The 25101-nt window shown below is 46.7% G+C and overlaps 1 protein-coding gene and 1 long non-coding RNA gene across 4 annotated transcripts in view; both read left to right on the top strand.

Moving 5' to 3' along the window:
- The window catches only part of LOC138912460 (inactive dipeptidyl peptidase 10), a 591726-nt gene that overhangs the window by 521432 nt on the left and 45193 nt on the right, over positions 1–25101 (top strand). The window lies entirely within an intron of this gene.
- LOC138912267 (uncharacterized) lies at positions 21766–22119 on the top strand. Its single transcript, XR_011417784.1, has 3 exons — positions 21766–21811; positions 21869–22028; positions 22088–22119. It is a non-coding gene; the product is annotated as an uncharacterized lncRNA (long non-coding RNA).

Here is a 25101-nt window from a genome sequence, read left to right as displayed (position 1 = left end):
TGATCTATTGACTTTATAATGAAACAAAAACTGGTCCAATTGGGTGGATATTTGCCGAGATATAGTAAGAAATTCGAAAAAAGTCCGATATTTAACATTTTAAACTTTAAAAAAACTTTAAAAAACTGTGCCATCGAAAAAAAAATTATTAGTATTTTTATGATTTGGGGGTCGGACACTTACATAATTTGCCATCAATTGCTTTGGAGCTCTCCAAGAATATTATTTTGTAAACTAGTGAAGTCTGTTTGTGTGGGAAACGAGTATTGATCTGTAGCGAATGGCAGTGTTGGTGATAGGTGTACAAACAGGATTAATTTTGAGATCTCGAAAATTTTAGTGCTTCTTGTATAGTAGTGCTTCTTGCAGGTTACACAAATAGATAAGGATTGCAGATAAACTTTGACTCTAACAAATTCAATTTCGTTAGGGATATGAAAGTTAAGTCTCTCCGATGTTAAAGTAGAGGTAACGGCAATCAGTACACCCCCCTACGCGAGGAGTGATCGGTCCTGTAGGTGTTAAAGTTATTTGACAGAACTTCAGAGTCAGATAACTCTGGTTTCAGCCAAGTTTCCGTAAAAGCCAAAATATCTTCAGTAAATGCAGAGGAGTCAGCATTAAGCTTTGGTAGCTTCATATTTATAAGCCAAAAATAAACTTATTAGTTTTTTGGCACAGTGGAAGGCCTGTTATTTGGCACAGTAGAAAGCCGTTTATTAGGCACAGTGTTATTTGTTCTCGGTTTATTGGGAACAAATTCTTTGTTTACCAAATCATCATTAAGCTAAAAGCTTTCAGAAAGTAGTACATTAAACACATCAGGCGAAGCAAATATTTTAATATATCCTGCGGGCGTACGAAAATCGAAATTGTTCCACTGCAATGTCCTCGGATGGGAATTTTTCTCGTATAAATTCCAAAACATCTTCAGATTTGGTATCTGGAGTGATCCTAGAAACAAATAATTGCTTCCTATGTGGAACAGCTGAAAGTTTCTTACGCCCCACTATGGGAAAATATTCAGTCTTTGAGGCATAAACTCCAGTTTTAAAGATACAAATCTAAAATTTTTGTTATATACTTTTAAGGCTAAGATGTAATTTCGGTTTTTGTTGCTTTTTGAATCGGACCACATCTTCATCCTACGCCCACGCCGCATATATACATTTGAAGGCAAGGATTTAAAGAAAATGTTATTTGTGTTGGTAACTGTAATACAATTTCTGTTTTTGTTAAATTTTGAATGGGACCCAGTCTCTATCAACCGCCAACGCCGCATATTTACTTTTAAAGGCAAGGACGCCTTCGCAACAAAACTTAAGTATCTTTTAGTGCTTCTTGTATAGTATGGGGCGTTTATCATATGTCTTATAAATTTGGATTGGCAGGATTCAATTCTTTTTACAGAAGTGTATACCCCAATGTAGACTAGGCATCAACGTCGCCGGGTTTTCGCCGTGATCGACAGTAAACTGCCCGTACGAAGAAGCCATCTCATTTCCGGCCTTTTTTCCTTACTGAAACACAGGTTGCCACATTGTGCTGCCAGAGTAAGCTCAAGGTACTTAACCGTGTTCGAGTGCTTTATTGGAGTCCCGTCTAAGGTTAGGCGATAAGTGATCAGCCTGTTCAATGAAAAGGTGGCAGGCTAAGACTTGGCAGGATTAACTGCAATGTTCCACCTCGACGACCAGGCCTTAAAATCATTTAGCATGTTCTGCACCATATGTTCAAAAATAACAATTAGGTATGTTGCTATAAGCAACGAACGAAGTCGAAATCGTACATATTCCCGGCCATTGAACTAATGTTGAACAATCGTTTATGTTGATCTTTAAGGGCTGGATCGAAGAACCGTCTCTATTTACAGGTGTGGTCGGCATTTGATTTAGCTGATGTGGTAATTTAAAACTATTATATATGATGGCCGTTGATGCACTACCAGCAGTACAAGCAAGTGGCCCAACGACACCAAGCACGTGCTTGTTACGCGGGGGACCCTTTTATCAATTTGGGCAAGAATGCGAGCTCGCGAGGAAGAATACATAAAACAAATAAAGACGGGACACACAATAAAAATAAAGAAGCAATTAGGAGTGAAGCATATAAGCTAAAATATTAGTTTTTAATACCGGGATAGAAGTTGAAATGCAAATTAAATGATAAAGGTTGTTATAATTATTACATCGAGCGCGAAAGGGCTAGTGCAGACTAAAATTTGATGTACATCGAGGCAAATTAAGAGGATAATAATTTCGTATTAACGGGAACATTAAAAGTTAAACGGTTTACCAGTTCTACAGAATCGATATCACCTGTTATAAGATTGTGCATAAAAATAGTTTAACGATCCCTGATCGCCCCGGGTTGGCTGAGCTAGCTCAGGGGATTGGATGGGATTCGGTCCACGAATTTATACACGTGGCAGTACCCCGAATAAGAACACAAGAATATCCAATTCACGATAATGCCTTTATTTCCGCTTATTCCTTGCCCGTTACACAACTTTCCGCGCCCCGTAGTTCCCGTCACTCCGCTCTTCCTCCAGGGGTCCACTCCGGTGTCGCCGTCCCCGTGCGTTCGCTCTGACCGGTCCGCTAGGACACCGTCCTAAGCCCCGATTGAGCCGCCTTGACCAACTCGATCGTCAGTGCCTCCGCTGGCTGGTACACTCGCCAGCCTTCGTCGGCGGAAACGCTCGACTGGGCAGCTAGCGCGCACAGCTTGGTCACTGTCCGATCCCGCGGTTCGCCGGTTCCCCGACTCGGCTTGGGTGAGGCCTTCGGTGGCCGGACTGGGCTGATAGGGGTTCCTCCGGGCAGGGCCTGTTGGCTCCGTTGAATCAATCGTCTCCTGGGCTGTTCCGCCTACTCCGTGGACGCGTCTTCGTCTACGCCGTACCGCACTCGATCTCCTTGCCGCCGCTGGGTTTCAGAACTCCTCGTCCTGATGATTTCCACTTCACTTCACCGATCATACACTGACTCGCGCCTGCGCACTAAGAGACCCTCCGGCCGCCACGGCCCTCCTTATATACCCGGCCCGCCGCCATCTTCTGCCGGGTAACTTTCCATCACGTGATCCTCCACCAATGGTATCGCCGCTGGTCCCGATTAACGGGTCGCCATCGTCTTTGGCTTTTTCATGACCAAATAAGGTAACAAACTTGGGTCCGCCGCGCTTGGGCCCTTTCCATGCCCTTATAAGGTTACAAATCTCGCTGATTCCCGACGCCGTTCGGCTCGACGCTGCCCGGCTCTCCGCTCCTTCACCATTGCTCGTCGTCCGCCATCCCACTTGACTCTCCTTTTCCCCAGCGTCTTCTAACGGCCTTTCCCTCCATCCTCGGACTGGAACAATCAAGCGGTTCCCCGTCTAGAGGTACCGCCTCGTTCCCTTAGGTACTGTTCCCTGTATTTAGGTACCGTTCCCCGTATTAGGTACCGTTCCCCGTATTTAGGTACTGTCCCCGGTCTTTATTCTTGTGCGGTATTCCAATACCTCACACTCCCCCCTTTCTTTCCAGGGAAAATTCCTTTTAAGTTTTCCTTCACCATTCCTGATCATTTAAACTTCCCGCGCACGCGCCTCTGCCGCTGTGGTCGGTGCTGCTGCTGGTGGCGGCCCGTCCCTCGTGGCACCTTGATGGGGGTCCGGCGTGCCTGGCGGAACTTTGTCCATCCACTGGACCAAAACCGCCTTCCTGTGGCACCACCATTCCCCCACCGGCGTCGACGTCCGCCACTGCAGGTACACGGGCTCCTGCCAGTGGCCTCGGGATTCCTGCTGCTGCTCCCCGCCTGCCCCTTGCTCGCCGTCGGACGAGATGACGATCACCTCTTCCTCCGACTCGGACAGCGGGTGCCCCCGTGGTGTCGGCGCTCTCGGTGGTCGCTACGTGGCTGACCCGTGCTCCTTGCCGTCATCTCCGCCGCCGCCGGTCGAATCGCCGTCTGCGTCGCCGGTCATCTCGCCGCCGGTCGACTCGTCGCCGCTCGTTCCGCCGTCTGCGTCGCCATCTCCCGTGTCGTGCTCGTCCGACCAGGGTCCCTTGGCCCACCCCGTGATGCACGCCACCGGCTCCGGGCCGCCTGTCGGATCATACGTTTTCGGGCAGCCAGCAGCCCAGTCGGAGAAATTGCTGCCGCTGTCGCCGCTATCCCACCCCACCGACGGACTATCCGGGTACATCCACCGTCGACTGTCGTCCGACTCGGGCCCAGTCCCGGTTGCTCGGGGTGAGACTAGCGGCGAAGCCAACAGTTGCAGTACCGGGCTGCGGAGCCTGCGCGGTGGTGCCCTTCGGCGGACTCGGGTGTCCCTCCTGGGATACAGGAACGGCAGCCGCGTTCCTACACGTGGTCCCCGACCACGTGCTGCTCGCTGCCGTCTCCCGCTGGTTGTCGCTGATTCTCCTTCCATTCTCACTGCCTGTTCAAATTCAAGTGAATGAGTTGGAAGCTCCGCGACGGCATTGAAGCTGTTGGTCGCCTTCTTCGTATGATCCCGTTACCCGTAAGTTCGGCTTTTGTCTCTCATATTTTAACCTTGCGTACTTATCTTTGTTCTTTTCCCCACCCGCTCTCCCATGTAGGTTCGTTTACATGCAGGCTCCGTTCCCCTGCATCTGTGTGGTGGCCAGTGATGCTCGATGCCAATCTGCTCCTGCTTCGGTACTCTCCACCTCCTCCCAGTATTTTGACTCGGTACTAATTTTGACTTTGTTTTTCTTCCAGGATAGGCTCGATGGTTCTTTCGTTTTGGATCTGGCCCGGGTCTCCTTTCCTTTTTTTTTGGATATCATTGCCAATAATATTATACATGTATTCTCCGCCGGTATTAATACATTCTGTATATGCCGGTGCTATGCGCCGTTCCTTGTGTTATTATTCTTTCCCCTTTCCCTCCCGCAGGGCTATCCTTTTAGATCTCCTGCTTCCGTTTCCCGTTCCACCGGCTAGGATTATGGATTCCTTCGGCTGGTCCCGCTGGTCTGCGACAATTGCTGCACCCGCCTCTTCATTTCCTGTATTATTTTGGATCTTGCTGCTCATCTGCTCCTCGGAGCCTTCCCCTTCCTTGATGTTGTTGTCGTTTTGGGTTGGCTGTTCCTTGGTGATGGGCACCTGCTCCTCCGATCTTCCGATTGGCTGCTTTCCGGCGTTGGCCACCTGCTCCCCCGCTGGTTCGATGTGGTCTTCTTCCTGGACGTCTGCGTTCCACAATTTCATTTCGTTGATGTGGGCCCTTTTTTTCCGTTTGTTTCCTTCCTCTTGTAACTCGCAGATCACCGGGGATATGAACCCGGTGATTCTGTACGGGCCCCCATACCGTGGTGCTAGTTTTACCGCGAATCCCTCCACCGCTTTGGACAACTGGTGCTCTTTGATCAGAACCCAGTCTCCCACGTTAGGCTTCCATAGTCTTCTTCTCAGGTTGTAATGTCTTGCTTGCTCCTGTGCGGCTTGCTCCATGTTTCTTCTTGCCAGTGTGTATATCTCCTTTAGTTTCGTCGCGTTTTCCGTTGGCGTTTCCACCTCTTGGCCTGTGCCCCAGGCGTTTTCATCGAACAATGCTTTAGGTAGCCTGGGTTCTCGTCCTTGGATAATGAATGCTGGCGAGTACCCCGTGGATCCGGATGTGCTAGAGTTAATCGCAAGCATTACCTCCGGCAAGCACTCGTCCCATCTACGTTGGTCCTTTCCCGTGTATTGAGCGATCATGGTTTTCGCTGTGCGATTCACTCTTTCCGTTGGGTTTTCCTGTGGCGTATATGGTGCAGTTAGCTGGTGTCGCACCCCTAATTCATCCAGAAATCTCTTGAATCCTTTGCTTGTAAATTGTGTACCATTATCCGTTATCATTATTTTCGGTACCCCGAACCTGGATAGTATCCTTTCTCTAACTGCCTTCTGTACAGCTGCCGTTGTTGCCGCTCGTAGAGCTATTAACTCTGTCCATTTTGAGTATCTGTCCATCATAACTAGTACCATCGTGTTGCCATGGATTGATCTTGGTAGTGGCCCGACAAAGTCTGCACAGACCGTTGCCCAGGGTTCCTCTGGGACTTGCGAGAGCATCTTGCCCGCTGCCTTTAGCTGACTCGGCTTATATTTCTGACAGGTTTCGCATTTCGAGACATAGTTTCGTACGTCCCTTTGAAGTCCCGGCCAGAAAGATCTCGCGGAGATTCGGGCTATCGTTCTCCGTGCTCCCGTGTGGCCCGCTGTCACTGCGTCATGGTTTTCCTGTAGTACCCTGCTTCTCAATGCCGTCGGTACGCACATTATCCAAGCTATTACATCTTCTTTTCCAGCTCGCTGGGGAATATGTCTGTAAATGTTTCCCGCATCTTCTAGAAAATCCGTTGTTGCAGCTCGAGGGCCCATCTCGCAATTCTGCCTGTCGGACTCTCGATCGAGTTTAGCCATTTGAGTGCCATGTGGTCCATTATGACCGTGAACTTGTATCCTTCTATGTACGGTCTCATTTTCCTGATTGCCCATACGATGGCTTAGCACTCCTTCTCCGTGGCGGATTAGTTCCTCTCGACTGCGTTCAATGTCCTGCTTGCATTCCGTTCCCCTTTCTCGGCCGATTGTGTGAGAATCGCTCCTAGTCCCACATCGCTCGCATCTGTTTGAAGTACGAACTTTCGGTTAAAATCTGGGCATGCTAGCACTGGATCGGATATTAGTTTTTCTTTGACCGTTTCAAATGCCTCTTGGTGTTCTTTGGACCATTCCCACTTTGCTCCTTTCTTTAGCAGGGTCGTTAACGCGTGTACTGTTGTTGCGAATTCTGGCACGAACCGTCTGTACCATGAGGCCACCCCAAGATACTGCCTCAACTCTTTCGTGTTTGCTGGCGGTTTTAATTCGGCGATCGCTGCTACTTTATCAGGGTCCGTCCGAATGCCCTGATCGGTTACCCTGTGCCCTAAATACTTCAGGTCTTTCTTAAAGAAATCGCATTTCTCTGGGTATACCAATGTTCTCCCTATTACGATTATATCGTCTAGGTATGCAAACGCGTGTGGCATCATTTAGGGTCCTATAACTTGATCCAATGCTCGTTGGAACGTTGCCGGTGCCGAATGTAACCCAAAAGGCATTACCCTCCACTGAAACAGCCCCCTTCCAGGTACCGTGAATGCCGTTAGTGGTCTACTTTCTGACTCCATCGGAATCTGCCAGTCTTTCAGGTCAAGGCTGCTTATATATGTCGCCTCTCGTAGCTGTTCGAGAATGTGATTCATTCTTGGTAGTGGGTAGGCGTCGTTTTCCGATCTGCTATTCAGCTGCCTAAAGTCTACACATAGCCGCCATTTTCCCGTCTTCTTTTTCACCATCACTATCGGGGCGCTGTGTGGGCTTTTCGACGGTTCGATGCAGCCTTTCTCTATGAGCTCGTCTACTAATTTATTAATTTCCGCCTGCATTTTGGGGTTTTTGGGAAAATACCTCTGTTTTATCGGTCTTGGATCGGTCATCTTTATATGATGTTGAGCTATGTGGGACGTTCCTGAGAGTTTACTGAACGCTTCCAGTTCCTCGTTCAAGAACTGTTTTATTGCTGGATCGTCTGTTAGTGGATTCTCGTGTATGACTGCCCCCGATAGTCGTTCCTCCAACCACCCCCCATTCCTCGACCGTGGTACTATTTTTACTCCCAGACCTGCACATTCAAACCGCAGTCCCATTGTTCTCAGAAAATCCCATCCTAACACCAAATCGTCGATTATTCCTGGTAGGATTAGCAGTCTTATCCCGTGGCTTTCTTTTCCAAAGGTGATTTTTGTTTCGATTTGTTCTGATATACCTGTATTTTTCCCGTCTGCCAGACGTACTTGCCGTTTTATTCCTTTCCTTTTTGCCACCGTACCGATTAGTTTCGCGAGGCTCTCGCTTATAAAGCTCCCAGTTGCTCCCGTATCCACCGTTGCTTTATACGCTGTCCCACCGATTTCCACCGTAGCTGACAGGTGGGTGCCTTCGTCTTTCAGGCTTCCAATCAGTTTTGAGGGTGTTCTTGTTCCGACCGCCGCTGCTCCCTCAATGGACGGGGTCGGAATGCGTTTCCCCTCGCTTTGCAGCAACGCCATGTACTCACGCCGATTCTTCCGCACTGCCAGCAGTACTCTAACCAAGCGTTCTGGCATTCGCGGGCAAAGTGTCCGTCTTGCCCACAGCGTCTGCAAGCCATCATCGGGTTGTTTACGAATCCGTTACCGGCCCTCGGTGCCGGTTGTGGGCCTTGTGAGTAACTTTCTTGGAGCCGCCAGCACTCTTCTGGTGTTGGCTGGTATTGTACCTCCGCCGCCATGAATCTCGGGCGAGTCCTTGCTTCCTGTCGTATTTTTTCCCTGTCCCTTTCGAGCTCTTCGAATTCGTCTGCTAATTTCATTAGCTGTAATAGGTTATCGCATTGGAATGGCCTGGCATATGCCCTAAAATCCGGAAGGCTTTTCTCTAATATGGTTTTGAGCTGATCCTCTGTTGAATAAAGAAGCGGTCGCATTAATGTCTGCATCTCCACCATATAAACTTTGAATCGTTCTCCCACTCTCTGCCTTCTTCGATTTACCTCACCCCTGAGTTTTTGAAAATAGTCCCTCGGAAGGAAATAAACTTGGAAGCTGTCTATAAATTCCGTCCATCGATCCCAGTGTTCATTATTTGCTACATACCATTTTAATGCCATCCCTGACAAAAGTTCTGGCATTGCTCGAGGGATTAGGTCTTTGTCCAGTCCATAAGTGTCCGCCGACCATTCTACCTGTTCTAGGAACTCGAGGGCCTTTCCTGTTCCGTCGAATTTGAATCCCCACTCCCTTACTTGTTTTGCTACTTTTGAGTAATCTCTGGGGGTTTCGGGCAGCCGATAGTTTGGTTTGGGTGGAACTTTTATTGTTATGGGGTCTGTAGCTGCTATCTCACCTTTTGGTTCTGCGTTTTTTCCTGGGGATGTTCGCTGGTGCAGTTTTGCTAGTTCGTTTAATCGTTCTATGTGTTCCGGATCATTACTGTGTGTTTCCACCCACTCGCCGAACTGTTTCCTCATCTCGTCCACGAGTCCAGTTAGCTTGACTGTGAATTCTTCTCCGTATTTTTGGAGATCTTCCTTTCTTAGTCCCCAGACCCATCCTGGAACCATTTTTGCGGGTTGACTTTATTGGTTTCTCTTGTTATTGGTACTATTCGGGTGTACTATCCACGTTGGGCGCCAGTGTAACGATCCCTGATTGCCCCGGGTTGGCTGAGCTAGCTCAGGGGATTGGATGGGATTCGGTCCACGAATTTATACACGTGGCAGTACCCCGAATAAGAACACAAGAATATCCAATTCACGATAATGCCTTTATTTCCGCTTATTCCTTGCCCGTTACACAACTTTCCGCGCCCCGTAGTTCCCGTCACTCCGTTCTTCCTCCAGGGGTCCACTCCGGTGTCGCCGTCCCCGTGCGTTCGCTCTGACCGGTCCGCTAGGACACCGTCCTAAGCCCCGATTGAGCCGCCTTGACCAACTCGATCGTCAGTGCCTCCGCTGGCTGGGACACTCGCCAGCCTTCGTCGGCGGAAACGCTCGACTGGGCAGCTAGCGCGCACAGCTTGGTCACTGTCCGATCCCGCGGTTCGCCGGTTCCCCGACTCGGCTTGGGTGAGGCCTTCGGTGGCCGGACTGGGCTGATAGGGGTTCCTCCGGGCAGGGCCTGTTGGCTCCGTTGAATCAATCGTCTCCTGGGCTGTTCCGCCTACTCCGTGGACGCGTCTTCGTCTACGCCGTACCGCACTCGATCTCCTTGCCGCCGCTGGGTTTCAGAACTCCTCGTCCTGATGATTTCCACTTCACTTCACCGATCATACACTGACTCGCGCCTGCGCACTAAGAGACCCTCCGGCCGCCACGGCCCTCCTTATATACCCGGCCCGCCGCCATCTTCTGCCGGGTAACTTTCCATCACGTGATCCTCCACCAATGGTATCGCCGCTGGTCCCGATTAACGGGTCGCCATCGTCTTTGGCTTTTTCATGACCAAATAAGGTAACAAACTTGGGTCCGCCGCGCTTGGGCCCTTTCCATGCCCTTATAAGGTTACAAATCTCGCTGATTCCCGACGCCGTTCGGCTCGACGCTGCCCGGCTCTCCGCTCCTTCACCATTGCTCGTCGTCCGCCATCCCACTTGACTCTCCTTTTCCCCAGCGTCTTCTAACGGCCTTTCCCTCCATCCTCGGACTGGAACAATCAAGCGGTTCCCCGTCTAGAGGTACCGCCTCGTTCCCTTAGGTACTGTTCCCTGTATTTAGGTACCGTTCCCCGTATTTAGGTACCGTTCCCCGTATTTAGGTACTGTCCCCGGTCTTTATTCTTGTGCGGTATTCCAATACCTCACAATAGTACCTAGCATTATTCTACGGTTTTCATGTGTAGGTAAATTAAGCAATAGTAATCTATTCTGGTAGGGAGGTAGCCTTACGTTTTGATCCCAGTTCAAACTACGAAGGGCAAAAAGGAGAAATTTTTTTTGTACCGACTCAATACGGTCGATGTGCACTTGATATTGTGGACTCCAAACTGAAGAACAATATTCCAAAATAGGACGGACAAGGGAGGTAAATAATAATCTGGTTGTATAAGGGTCATCAAATTCCTTTGACCAACGCTTTATAAACCCAAAAACACTCATAGCTTTATTGACAGTGGCCATTATGTGGCAATCAAATTTAAGTTTTGGGTCGAGAAGAACACCTAAATCGTTAATTGAATATATACGGTCGAGTGGTGTAGTTTGAAGAGAATAACTAATAAACGTAGGAGTACCCCTATAAAACGTCATAACGTTGCATATAAGGCAGTTCAGATTTAAAAGGTTGTACTTACACCATCCCTGAAAACAATCAATATCTGACTGTAAGTTGAAACCCGACCCTACATCTTTATATGATAAACAAAGCTTAACATCGTCAGCGTACATTAGTACACGAGAATGAGCTACGATAGAGGGAAGATCGTTAATAAACAAAGTAAACAGCAAAGGGCCTAAATGACTACCTTGAGGAACTCCAGATGTCACGTAAATCATCTGAGAAGCAGCGCTCTTAAATATAACCCTCTGAGTCCTACTATTCAAGTAACTTGAAATCCAAGTTAATAGATTACATGGAAACCCCAGCTGATCTAATTTGAATAAAAGGAGAGAGTGGTTAACAGAGTCAAAGACCTTACTAAAATCTGTATATATTACGTCAGTCTGCATTTTATTCTTAAAACCATTTATTACAATAGATGACAATTCAAGAAGATTGGTGGTGGTCGATCTTCGCTTAACAAAACCATGCTGACACGGTGATATTAGCGAGGAACATAAATGTTGCAAATGAGATTTGAAAAAGCTTTTGGAATTGCCGACAATTTATAAATACTTCTATAATTCTGGGCCTCCGCCTTTGCATCCTTCTTGTGAAGTGGAATAACAGAGTCCTTCCAGATTGTTGGAAAAACTGATGATGAAATAGACAAATGAAAGAGTTTAAGAATAGGTTTGCACACACCCATGAAGTCCATCACGGCCGGGAGAATAAGTTGGCGTTGTTTTTGTTGAATCTCTTAAGAGAGAACTTTCGGTAATTAAAGGGAAAACAAGAGAGAACGCTTTAGTCGGGTGCCCCGACTATTAGATACCTGTTACTCAGCTAAAGGGAGTGCAAAGGAGGTGCAAATAAAATCTTTGATCCGCCGTAACTTTTTAACGAATGGTCCGATCTAAAAAATTTCAAAAAAATCTTCAACATTTCGATAGGTATTGATAAACACAATAAAACTGCATTTTTACTTTTCCGAAATATTGAAATTTTTAAAAGTCGGCAAATAAATCAGCAATTTTAGAGTCAGTCGATGACTTCATTGAGTTAAAACGAACCGATGAAGGCAAAGCTGATGACTTACGCTTGGCGTTAACAAAGCTATAAAACTGCTTCGGATCATTTGTAAATTTAAATTTACAACGATTTAAAGACATAGAATAGCAATGACTGTTAAGAACATTAAAATCCGATCGAGCCATTACATATTTCAAAAAATCGAATGGCTAACCCGATTTTTTATACTTTTAATAAATGTTTGTTTTAAGATTTTAAAGTCTTTGCAGCGCATTTGTCAACCAGGGGGGCGTGTTCGGCTTTGGAGGAAGCCTATCAGGAACGCATTCATTAAAAAAAGTGTTTAGAACGCTATAGAAAAGTTCAGTTGCACTTTCGATGTCCACACAGTTATAAAGATCTGTCCAATTATATTGCGAAATCATTAAGTTAAGTTTATTATAGTCACATTTCCGAAAGCATCTCATTTAAGTTGGAGAAACTAAAGGAGAGGTGGTATCAAGGTAGGGTAGGCAAACTGTCAATTCCATAGTTGGGTGGTATCGGTCTTCTGGTACAAACACAAGATCTAATTGTCTATTTAATGAATTTCGTATAAAGCTAACTTGCTGTACCGTTAATTAAGAAAGGCCATCCACAAAAACATAGGCGAGTAAGGGAATAGCGATAAGTGAGTCAGTAGGAGGGAGCCAAGAAATATCAGGGAGATTGACGTTACCCAAAACAATCAAAAGCTCTCTGTTGGAAAAAGAGTATATAATAGTTTTAATAGCAGATAGATGTTGCTCATAAATTATTGAGTCAGTTCTGTAGTTCTGTAGGTATTTAAGTTGTTTGACAGAGTCGGTTATCTCTGGTTTCAGCCATCTTTCTGTGAAAGCCAAATTATCTTCAGTAAATGCAGAGGAGTCAGCATTAAGCTTTGATAGCTTCATATTTAGGCCTCTAACATTTTGATAAGCCAAAAATAAACTTATTAGTTTTTTGGCACAGTGGAAGGCCTGTTATTTGGCACAGTAGAAAGCCGTTTATTAGGCACAGTGGGAAGCCTGTTATTTGTTCTAGGTTTATTTGGAACAAATTCTTTGATTATCAAATCATCATTAAGCTTAAAGCTTTCAGAAAGTAGTACATTAAACACATCAGGCGGAGCAAATATTTTAATATATCCTGCGGGCGTACGAAAATCGAAATTGTTCCACTGCAATGTCCTCGGATGGGAATTTTTCTCGTATAAATTCCAAAACATCTTCAGATTTGGTATCTGGAGTGATCCTAGAAACAAATAATTGCTTCCTATGTGGAACAGCTGAAAGTTTCTTACGCCCCACTATGGGCAAATATTCAGTCTTTGAGGCATAAACTCCAGTTTTAAAGATACAAATCTAAAATTTTTGTTATATACTTTTAAGGCTAAGATGTAATTTCGGTTTTTGTTGCTTTTTGAATCGGACCACATCTTCATCCTACGCCCACGCCGCATATATACATTTGAAGGCAAGGATTTAAAGAAAATGTTATTTGTGTTGGTAACTGTAATACAATTTCTGTTTTTGTTAAATTTTGAATGGGACCAAGTCTCCATTAACCGCCAACGCCGCATATTTACTTTTAAAGGCAAGGATATAAAAAAAATGTATTTGTTAATAAATATTTCATATTTAACGCCTTTCGCAACAAAACTTAAGTATCTTCTTGTTTGATATTTTTTGCCAAATAGAAGCACCATGCAAAAGCAATGGCATCGAATTTTCTTTTTCATTCGCCAATTGAGATGCGACCTTACGCTTTAATCGTGGTCCTGCCTCATTAGAAGTTAGGCATTTGCGACCAGGTTTGTCGCTTGGCAAGCCCTTTTCCAAAAATGAAATCTTCATGTTCGACGAAAGCCGCAGGGAATGTTTTTCCTTGAATCGGTCTATTATTCTATGACATTTTGGCAAATTACGACTAAGAAAGGCAACAATCTGCTTAATTTTTTTTTGACTATTGTGTGCTGACTATCGCTTAATTCGATTCCGTTCATAGTTTGCAAAAGAATTGTCATCTAAAAACTAAGCGACAACACATTAAGCAAATGGACAAAAACACATATAATAAACATTCAGTGTTTATAATTTATTTAACAATCCTTCACTCTTTGTATCCATATTTAAACTTTTTTGGTTGGCTTACAATAGCCAAAGAAATCGAGGTGTAAAAACTACAAAGTTTTTCGTCCCTTTTTGTAAACGTGTGACCCTATTTCAAACTTTCGAATTTCTTAAGGGAAAAAATAGCGAAAAACGCCAAATAAAATTCTTTGAAAATGGATTTTAGGTTCCTTTAAGTATTGTAAATAACCACAGAAGGTCATTTATGTAATACTGAAGAACAAAAAAAATTAAAAATGCCTCACTTTTGAATTTTTTGCCCATAGTGCGCCCCCAGCAGCAGTCTGAACCTCACTGGGCTGCGAACCAGAAACGGTACCTACTGTACCTATGGGTACGGTCGGCCCCGAATTTGGTAACTCCGCCGGCTCTGAAGATTTTTTCACAACATGACTTCCTGAAACAGGGACACCACCGGACCCAGCGTTATTCATTGACCCAGTTGCTGAGCCAACATAAATTGCTGCAGTTACCAGGCTCGGATTTGGGGTAGATGCCACAACTTTATTTACTGCCGTTGAGCTTGCCTTTTTGCGTTTGGGCGACTCGCTTAGTAATTTTTTATTACTAAATTGGGAATAAACGGAATCAAACCCTTCATTGAGCTTTTTAATAGCACCCGAAAGATTTAAAAGGCCATCTCGAGTCTGCCTCATAAAGCTGGTCATCTCACTTACCAATTTCCTCCAGGACTTACATGCCCACATGAGACCGGCACGCTGCTCAAGAAAGTCTCTAATTCTGCCATTAAATCCTGCACATTTAACATGCATGATCGTTTCGCAGAACCAGCAGACGATAAAATCTTCATTAGGTGAAGAAGAAAGAATACACTTTTTCATTGAACAGTGTAACGAACTGATTTTTTTTTGTGATTTGCTCGCTACGAAGATCGTGCGGCTAGCTCAGTAGATTTGTGTGTTCGTCCCACCAAATTTATATAAACGTGACCGCCCGGTTGACAGTAAAACACTTCAGAACTCGGTTCAAAGAGGCGTTTATTTACGGCTCAGGGTTACAATAATTGTTGTGACTCGTGCTGACGATGCTCCTGCGACTCCGCTCGGTGGTTCCTCGCTGCAGGTGCTCCGGGATGCTCCGGGATGATCCAGGTACTCTCGCTGCCACTCGTCGACGAGGGCGTGGAGTTGGGTCGTTGGGCTTAGGGAAAGCGTCACCGTTCTCAGACTAGGGTGAACAGGCACCACGCTCGCAAGACCTTCGTCCTGCCAGCCGCAGTCTCCTGTCCCTTGCTCTGTCCCGGCCGGTCCCGCCAGACGCCTACTCAGTTTCCTTTGACGCTCCGGTACTACGGCCGGTTTACGCCAGCAGTCCCTGTAGCAAACGCCCAGAGAAAGACGAACGTTCCACCCTAACCTTCCCTCCTGGCTGGTGCGATCGTACCTAATGCCTGGTTCTCGGCACGGTCCCTGGATGTTTAAGTTTTGGGTCGAGAAGAACACCTAAATCGTTAATTGAATATATACGGTCGAGTGGTGTAGTTTGAAGAGAATAACTAATAAACGTAGGAGTACCCCTATAAAACGTCATAACGTTGCATATAAGGCAGTTCAGATTTAAAAGGTTGTACTTACACCATCCCTGAAAACAATCAATATCTGACTGTAAGTTGAAACCCGACCCTACATCTTTATATGATAAACAAAGCTTAACATCGTCAGCGTACATTAGTACACGAGAATGAGCTACGATAGAGGGAAGATCGTTAATAAACAAAGTAAACAGCAAAGGGCCTAAATGACTACCTTGAGGAACTCCAGATGTCACGTAAATCATCTGAGAAGCAGCGCTCTTAAATATAACCCTCTGAGTCCTACTATTCAAGTAACTTGAAATCCAAGTTAATAGATTACATGGAAACCCCAGCTGATCTAATTTGAATAAAAGGAGAGAGTGGTTAACAGAGTCAAAGACCTTACTAAAATCTGTATATATTACGTCAGTCTGCATTTTATTCTTAAAACCATTTATTACAATAGATGACAATTCAAGAAGATTGGTGGTGGTCGATCTTCGCTTAACAAAACCATGCTGACACGGTGATATTAGCGAGGAACATAAATGTTGCAAATGAGATTTGAAAAAGCTTTTGGAATTGCCGACAATTTATAAATACTTCTATAATTCTGGGCCTCCGCCTTTGCATCCTTCTTGTGAAGTGGAATAACAGAGTCCTTCCAGATTGTTGGAAAAACTGATGATGAAATAGACAAATGAAAGAGTTTAAGAATAGGTTTGCACACACCCATGAAGTCCATCACGGCCGGGAGAATAAGTTGGCGTTGTTTTTGTTGAATCTCTTAAGAGAGAACTTTCGGTAATTAAAGGGAAAACAAGAGAGAACGCTTTAGTCGGGTGCCCCGACTATTAGATACCTGTTACTCAGCTAAAGGGAGTGCAAAGGAGGTGCAAATAAAATCTTTGATCCGCCGTAACTTTTTAACGAATGGTCCGATCTAAAAAATTTCAAAAAAATCTTCAACATTTCGATAGGTATTGATAAACACAATAAAACTGCATTTTTACTTTTCCGAAATATTGAAATTTTTAAAAGTCGGCAAATAAATCAGCAATTTTAGAGTCAGTCGATGACTTCATTGAGTTAAAACGAACCGATGAAGGCAAAGCTGATGACTTACGCTTGGCGTTAACAAAGCTATAAAACTGCTTCGGATCATTTGTAAATTTAAATTTACAACGATTTAAAGACATAGAATAGCAATGACTGTTAAGAACATTAAAATCCGATCGAGCCATTACATATTTCAAAAAATCGAATGGCTAACCCGATTTTTTATACTTTTAATAAATGTTTGTTTTAAGATTTTAAAGTCTTTGCAGCGCATTTGTCAACCAGGGGGGCGTGTTCGGCTTTGGAGGAAGCCTATCAGGAACGCATTCATTAAAAAAAGTGTTTAGAACGCTATAGAAAAGTTCAGTTGCACTTTCGATGTCCACACAGTTATAAAGATCTGTCCAATTATATTGCGAAATCATTAAGTTAAGTTTATTATAGTCACATTTCCGAAAGCATCTCATTTAAGTTGGAGAAACTAAAGGAGAGGTGGTATCAAGGTAGGGTAGGCAAACTGTCAATTCCATAGTTGGGTGGTATCGGTCTTCTGGTACAAACACAAGATCTAATTGTCTATTTAATGAATTTCGTATAAAGCTAACTTGCTGTACCGTTAATTAAGAAAGGCCATCCACAAAAACATAGGCGAGTAAGGGAATAGCGATAAGTGAGTCAGTAGGAGGGAGCCAAGAAATATCAGGGAGATTGACGTTACCCAAAACAATCAAAAGCTCTCTGTTGGAAAAAGAGTATATAATAGTTTTAATAGCAGATAGATGTTGCTCATAAATTATTGAGTCAGTTCTGTAGTTCTGTAGGTATTTAAGTTGTTTGACAGAGTCGGTTATCTCTGGTTTCAGCCATCTTTCTGTGAAAGCCAAATTATCTTCAGTAAATGCAGAGGAGTCAGCATTAAGCTTTGATAGCTTCATATTTAGGCCTCTAACATTTTGATAAGCCAAAAATAAACTTATTAGTTTTTTGGCACAGTGGAAGGCCTGTTATTTGGCACAGTAGAAAGCCGTTTATTAGGCACAGTGGGAAGTCTGTTATTTGTTCTAGGTTTATTTGGAACAAATTCTTTGATTATCAAATCATCATTAAGCTTAAAGCTTTCAGAAAGTAGTACATTAAACACATCAGGCGGAGCAAATATTTTAATATATCCTGCGGGCGTACGAAAATCGAAATTGTTCCACTGCAATGTCCTCGGATGGGAATTTTTCTCGTATAAATTCCAAAACATCTTCAGATTTGGTATCTGGAGTGATCCTAGAAACAAATAATTGCTTCCTATGTGGAACAGCTGAAAGTTTCTTACGCCCCACTATGGGCAAATATTCAGTCTTTGAGGCATAAACTCCAGTTTTAAAGATACAAATCTAAAATTTTTGTTATATACTTTTAAGGCTAAGATGTAATTTCGGTTTTTGTTGCTTTTTGAATCGGACCACATCTTCATCCTACGCCCACGCCGCATATATACATTTGAAGGCAAGGATTTAAAGAAAATGTTATTTGTGTTGGTAACTGTAATACAATTTCTGTTTTTGTTAAATTTTGAATGGGACCAAGTCTCCATTAACCGCCAACGCCGCATATTTACTTTTAAAGGCAAGGATATAAAAAAAATGTATTTGTTAATAAATATTTCATATTTAACGCCTTTCGCAACAAAACTTAAGTATCTTCTTGTTTGATATTTTTTGCCAAATAGAAGCACCATGCAAAAGCAATGGCATCGAATTTTCTTTTTCATTCGCCAATTGAGATGCGACCTTACGCTTTAATCGTGGTCCTGCCTCATTAGAAGTTAGGCATTTGCGACCAGGTTTGTCGCTTGGCAAGCCCTTTTCCAAAAATGAAATCTTCATGTTCGACGAAAGCCGCAGGGAATGTTTTTCCTTGAATCGGTCTATTATTCTATGACATTTTGGCAAATTACGACTAAGAAAGGCAACAATCTGCTTAATTTTTTTTTGACTATTGTGTGCTGACTATCGCTTAATTCGATTCCGTTCATAGTTTGCAAAAGAATTGTCATCTAAAAACTAAGCGACAACACATTAAGCAAATGGACAAAAACACATATAATAAACATTCAGTGTTTATAATTTATTTAACAATCCTTCACTCTTTGTATCCATATTTAAACTTTTTTGGTTGGCTTACAATAGCCAAAGAAATCGAGGTGTAAAAACTACAAAGTTTTTCGTCCCTTTTTGTAAACGTGTGACCCTATTTCAAACTTTCGAATTTCTTAAGGGAAAAAATAGCGAAAAACGCCAAATAAAATTCTTTGAAAATGGATTTTAGGTTCCTTTAAGTATTGTAAATAACCACAGAAGGTCATTTATGTAATACTGAAGAACAAAAAAATTTAAAAATGCCTCACTTTTGAATTTTTTGCCCATAGTGCGCCCCCAGCAGCAGTCTGAACCTCACTGGGCTGCGAACCAGAAACGGTACCTACTGTACCTATGGGTACGGTCGGCCCCGAATTTGGTAACTCCGCCGGCTCTGAAGATTTTTTCACAACATGACTTCCTGAAACAGGGACACCACCGGACCCAGCGTTATTCATTGACCCAGTTGCTGAGCCAACATAAATTGCTGCAGTTACCAGGCTCGGATTTGGGGTAGATGCCACAACTTTATTTACTGCCGTTGAGCTTGCCTTTTTGCGTTTGGGCGACTCGCTTAGTAATTTTTTATTACTAAATTGGGAATAAACGGAATCAAACCCTTCATTGAGCTTTTTAATAGCACCCGAAAGATTTAAAAGGCCATCTCGAGTCTGCCTCATAAAGCTGGTCATCTCACTTACCAATTTCCTCCAGGACTTACATGCCCACATGAGACCGGCATGCTGCTCAAGAAAGTCTCTAATTCTGCCATTAAATCCTGCACATTTAACATGCATGATCGTTTCGCAGAACCAGCAGACGATAAAATCTTCATTAGGTGAAGAAGAAAGAATACACTTTTTCATTGAACAGTGTAACGAACTGATTTTTTTTTGTGATTTGCTCGCTACGAAGATCGTGCGGCTAGCTCAGTAGATTTGTGTGTTCGTCCCACCAAATTTATATAAACGTGACCGCCCGGTTGACAGTAAAACACTTCAGAACTCGGTTCAAAGAGGCGTTTATTTACGGCTCAGGGTTACAATAATTGTTGTGACTCGTGCTGACGATGCTCCTGCGACTCCGCTCGGTGGTTCCTCGCTGCAGGTGCTCCGGGATGCTCCGGGATGATCCAGGTACTCTCGCTGCCACTCGTCGACGAGGGCGTGGAGTTGGGTCGTTGGGCTTAGGGAAAGCGTCACCGTTCTCAGACTAGGGTGAACAGGCACCACGCTCGCAAGACCTTCGTCCTGCCAGCCGCAGTCTCCTGTCCCTTGCTCTGTCCCGGCCGGTCCCGCCAGACGCCTACTCAGTTTCCTTTGACGCTCCGGTACTACGGCCGGTTTACGCCAGCAGTCCCTGTAGCAAACGCCCAGAGAAAGACGAACGTTCCACCCTAACCTTCCCTCCTGGCTGGTGCGATCGTACCTAATGCCTGGTTCTCGGCACGGTCCCTGGATGCTGGTCCTCGTCGATGTCCTGGGCGACTCGTTGCTGCGTTGTCCTGCGTTGCTCCCTTGAAGTCCGCTGCTCGTGCCCACACGCTGCTGGTCGGGATGCCCGTGCTAAGTCTGCCCACGTTCTGCTCAACTGATCGGTACTACGGCCGACGCAGCGGGACTAATCGGTATTACAGCCAATGTAGTCGGACTAGTCGGTAATACAGCCAACTTAGCCGGACTAATTGGTACCACAGCCAATATAGTCAGACCAATCGGTATCACAGCCAATGTAGTCGGACCAGTCGGTATTACAGCCAACTTAGCCGGACTAATCGGTATCACAGCCGATATGGTCGTAATGGTCGGTACTACGGCCAACCTTGATGTTCTGCAGACTTAGCCGTGCGTTGCCTTGAAGGACCTCAGCTACCTGTGTCGCAATTCGGAGACTTGCTTGGTCCCGAACGTTTTGACGTAGCGATCTTGCTCCTTGCTGGTTTTTCACGGCTATTTCTCCTTGACTTTGACTTTACTAGACGTTGTTCACTCGCGATTTGATGCTCGATGACTGGTCCCGACTCCAGCGCAGGGCCCGCTTATATAGGCCTCCGGGTCCCGTTAATCCTCGGCCTCTCCTTTTCATCTCTCCAATTCAGGGTCCAAAGTGCACGGTTTTACCGTTCGACCTTTCGCCCTCTGCGCACGGCACCACTCTAGGGTACAAAGTGCGGCGCTGTACCGTTAATTCCTTGCTCACGGCACGCCTGCGCCCTCTCGTCTCTCCCTCAGGCTAGTGCCGTCTCGCTCTGACGCCTCTCTTTGCTCTCTCTCTCTCTGGGTTGATACTCTCCCAACTCTCTCTCCAACTCTCGACCTCAGGGTCCAAAGTGCATGGTTTACCGTTCGACCTTTCGCCCTCTGCACACGGCACTACACTAAAGTCCAAAGTGCGGCCGGTCTCCATGTAGTTCTCCATGTATTTCTTGTGTTTATTTGTGCGGAGTTATTTAACTCCTCACATTCCCCCCTTCCTTCGGGTGACAAAAGTGAGCTTGTTCCTCCTCTCCGGCTGTCATCCTGTGTATCCTGTGTAGCCTTTGAGTCCATTCATTCTTCTTCTTGATTTAGTCCCCCCTCAGATGTTTTCCCCACAGACGTAAGAATTCTCGTTGTTCCTCTCCGGCTTTTATCCTGTGTATCCTCGTTGCCCATGAGTCTTCCCGATCCTTCCATCGACGCCTACAGCTTCTTTTTGAGTTAGACTGCGCCGATCCGTCTGTCACGATTTTCTCCCACGATGCTCCCTCGTTGATGCAACATTTCTTGATTCCTACTGTTGCCGTTGAAATTTAAATATCCCGCTCTAGTATGATTCGCGGTCTTCGGTAGCTCGTCCTGGTCACACAAATCTCTTGCGATCGATAACATGACTCGCCTATCGATATCGCCTTGGGCGCATCGCGATGTTTATTAGAGTGACCCTCCATATGCCGATATTTCCATTGTTTCGTGCCCATCGATCGGCTGTTACACGATAGTGCCAATCGACCGCCATATATCGCTGGCGCCCCCTTCCCTAAGCACATGGTGACGAGGAGAAAATCTCTGCTGGTAAGTTTTCTCTTTCTTTCCCCATTTCCCATTTCTCTCATCCCATTTCTCTTACAGCCCCCCGTTGCCCTTGACTCGCCCTTGGACCGTGGCCCCCGCCTGAGAGTGGTGTTGCAAAGAGAGACGACCTGGAAGAGGGAATTGGCAGCCGCCATGATCGCCGTTCCCCCGCCCCCCCGTTTCAGCCGCTACCCTCGCCCACGCTTTTAATGTACATGTGAGTTTGTGACTTTCCTTTTGCCGTCCAACTGATTAGCCTTTGTTTTCCCTTTTCAGATGAACTGCCCTTTTTCAATATACACTCCCCCGCTTTTCTGGTGTTATTATTTTACGTGTTTGTGCCAGTTTTGTACCCGTCTTTAAGACCCAGTGTCAGTGCTTCCGTGTGTGTTAGTTTTCAGGTTTTTTTTTATTCTGCGCAATGGTCAGCACTCAAACCTACGCACGCTAACTTGGCCCGAAGCCGCCAGACGAATCCGGAACTTCCTCACGCCTATCTCCGCCATCACACAGCGTCGGCCTCCTCTTCGTATGGCATCCTTGACTACCGGCTGCTCCAACAGGTCTGCTGGCCACTCGTCCTTGGAGATGTCCTGCCAGGATCCGCCCTCTGTCCGGGATGCCATACGCACCAGCGCGGGTCGGACCACTGGGCCGCGTGCCTCCGGAGCGGAAACCTGACGTTGGAGTTTGGGCCTCTGGTTGCCGGGAGTCGGCCATATCCATGGCCCCTTCTCTAGGACCTGTCCCTCTGGGCTTCCCCCAGTCTCTGGCGTCGGCGGTGCCCAGTCGGCGAAGTCTCGGCGCACCCTCGGATCCCGTGGATTCGTCTTCGGCGGGTCCTGTGCTGGGGTCTCCGCATCCTGTGGGGCCTCCTCGTTGCCGATTGGCCATGTCCATGTGACGGTGTGCTGCCGCCACTGGACTCCGCCGGCCACAAACGCATTAAGCGCATGCGCAACGTGGGCCTGCGGGATCTCCGTCCGGCAGTGTTGCCACTGCTCCTCTCCGCCTCCTGGTCTTGGCACCTCGTCCTCGGAGGGATCCTCCGGCTCCTCCTCCCGGACCTCTTGGCTATGCCGGGGCGTAGGCGGTCGGGCCGGAATCCACTTGGGTGGGTGTGGGGTTTCCACCTCCGGGTGGCTTTGCATTGTGGGGTTGGGCTCCAGGTTCTGAGCGACATCCTCCGGCCACTCTTGCGGGCGGGGGGTTGGTGGTAGTTCCGGCCAATCTTGGAGTTGTGGTCTCGGGGATTGGTGGGTGAACCACCCATCGCATTGGAGCGCGAGGTTCGGGGCATCGGGTCCTCGGTCGTCTTCCTCGATGCCGCCGTATCTGGGGGTTGGCGGAATCTCTGGCATCCCTTCAGTGATTAGGGGCACTGCATCCACCAGGACCTCGCTTGTCCATAGCTGACGTTCCTCCTCCTCCCACCTTTGAAGCCGTCGTTGCCACTCGTCGTCGTGATGCTGGTCCGCTTGCTGCTCCTCTCGCTGTCTTGCCTGCTCCTCTTGCTGCTTCGCCTGCTCCGCTTGCCGCTTCGCCTGCTCCTCTTGTTGCTTCGCCTGCTCTGCTGCTGCCTTCCTCTTGGCCTCCTCAGCCTCTTCCGCTTCCTTCCGGGCCTTCTCTTCTAGCTTGCGGCGGTATGCCTCCTGTATAGTGATTTCGTGGGCGGCCTGCTTCATCCGCCTCCATTCGCGATCCGCCGTCTGAAGGTCCCCTTCGACCGCTCTACGGTCATCGTATAGGGCCCTCATCGTCCGCATCCGTTCGACCTCGTCCCTCAGCATTTTCACCCTTGCCTCGGCCATCTCCATCGAGGTGCTGCCTCTTCCCCTTGGCCTCTTCGCCGCACCCTTAAAGGTTCGGGTGTGTCCCGGCGGGATTTCGTCGATCGCCGGATCCCTGGCCCTTTTTAGGCGCCACTCTCGCCTCTCCTTGACCGGGTCTTCGGCCCACTCCACGTCGCTCTCCTCCGTGGAGACCACCGGCTCGGGCTCCGAGCGAGCTCCATCGTCCTCGGCACCGCGCCGCGGGGTTTGGGTGGGCCGGAAGATAGGCAGCGGCCTATCCTCCGACCTTCCTTGCTCCGCGACGGGTCCTTCAGGACCTCGCTGAAGCGCGGCCTGCTTCCTCGCTGCTGCTCTCGTAATTCGGGTACTCATGTTGGCTTCTTGATTTGGTTTGCCCGCTCCCTCGCTGTTTCCTTTACCATGAAGCCTCGGTTTTGAGGATTCCCTTTTGGGCCGTACCGTTATATCCCTAGTGGTTCTCTTGGCGGCTCATGTCTTCTCTTTGGGGTCCCGCTTTCTCTTAACTCTGCGTGTCTAGCGCCGCCATTTGCCGATTCCTAGACCTTTCCTTTTGGCTTGGTCTCTTCAGTTGACTTGTGGCGGCCGCCACTGGCGCGTGTTCTCTAGTTTTACGGTACCCCGTACCGTCTCTCCCCTTTCCTCGGTGACATGTGTTCCGTCGTTATCCGCCTGTTTCCATCGTGATCGTTTCGTAGGTCTGGTGAATGCTTTCTTTGATAGAGTCCCTTTCCATTGGTTGTACGCTCCGTTGACTCCGGCTTTTGGCCTGACGCAGAAACGGTTGCCTCTGCCCCATACGGTTTGGGATCTGTCAAGTCTTCATTTGCGAGACCGTTCTGTCTGTCCACCTCCCCTTTCCGTTGACTCCGGCTTGTCCTGACGATTGAACGGCTTTTTGTAATCCCGATCCTTGTTCGTCGTTGACTTAGGTGTGTGCTGGCATGATCAGAGTCCTTGCTCGTGTGTGTCGTGCTCCGTTGACTCCGACTTTTGTCTGACGATTAAACGGATGCTACTGTCCAATGCGGACTTGGACTCTGGTGGTTCTGCATTCGCTTGACGATTAAACGATCTTTTCGTCTGTCCACATCCCCTGTCCGTTGACTCCGGCTTGTCCTGACGATTAAACGGCTTCTTGTAATCCCGATCCTTCTGCTTCTTGAGACCCTCTCGTATCTCTGTCCTCAATCTTTTCTCCTGCATATTTATTGTTGCTTTAGATCGCTGATATGCACGGTGCGTTCCTTCTTGTTTCTCTGGTGGCGAATTTTGCAGATTACGGGGGATACAAAATCGACCACCTGATATGGACCATCATATCTTGGCGCTAGTTTGGCCGCGAAACCTTCTGCCGCTTTAGATAGATGGTGCTCCTTGGCCCAGACGATGTCGCCGATCCGTTGATTCCACTGTCTCCTTCTGAGGTTGTAGTGTCTGGCTTGATCCTGCGCTGCCTTCTCTAAATTTCGTCGGACT

The sequence above is a fragment of the Drosophila takahashii genome, chromosome 2R (assembly GCF_030179915.1).
Source record: "Drosophila takahashii strain IR98-3 E-12201 chromosome 2R, DtakHiC1v2, whole genome shotgun sequence".
NCBI lineage: Eukaryota > Metazoa > Arthropoda > Insecta > Diptera > Drosophilidae > Drosophila > Drosophila takahashii.
Note: the sequence above shows the minus strand (reverse complement) of the source record. Positions and strands in the feature narration are given on the sequence as shown.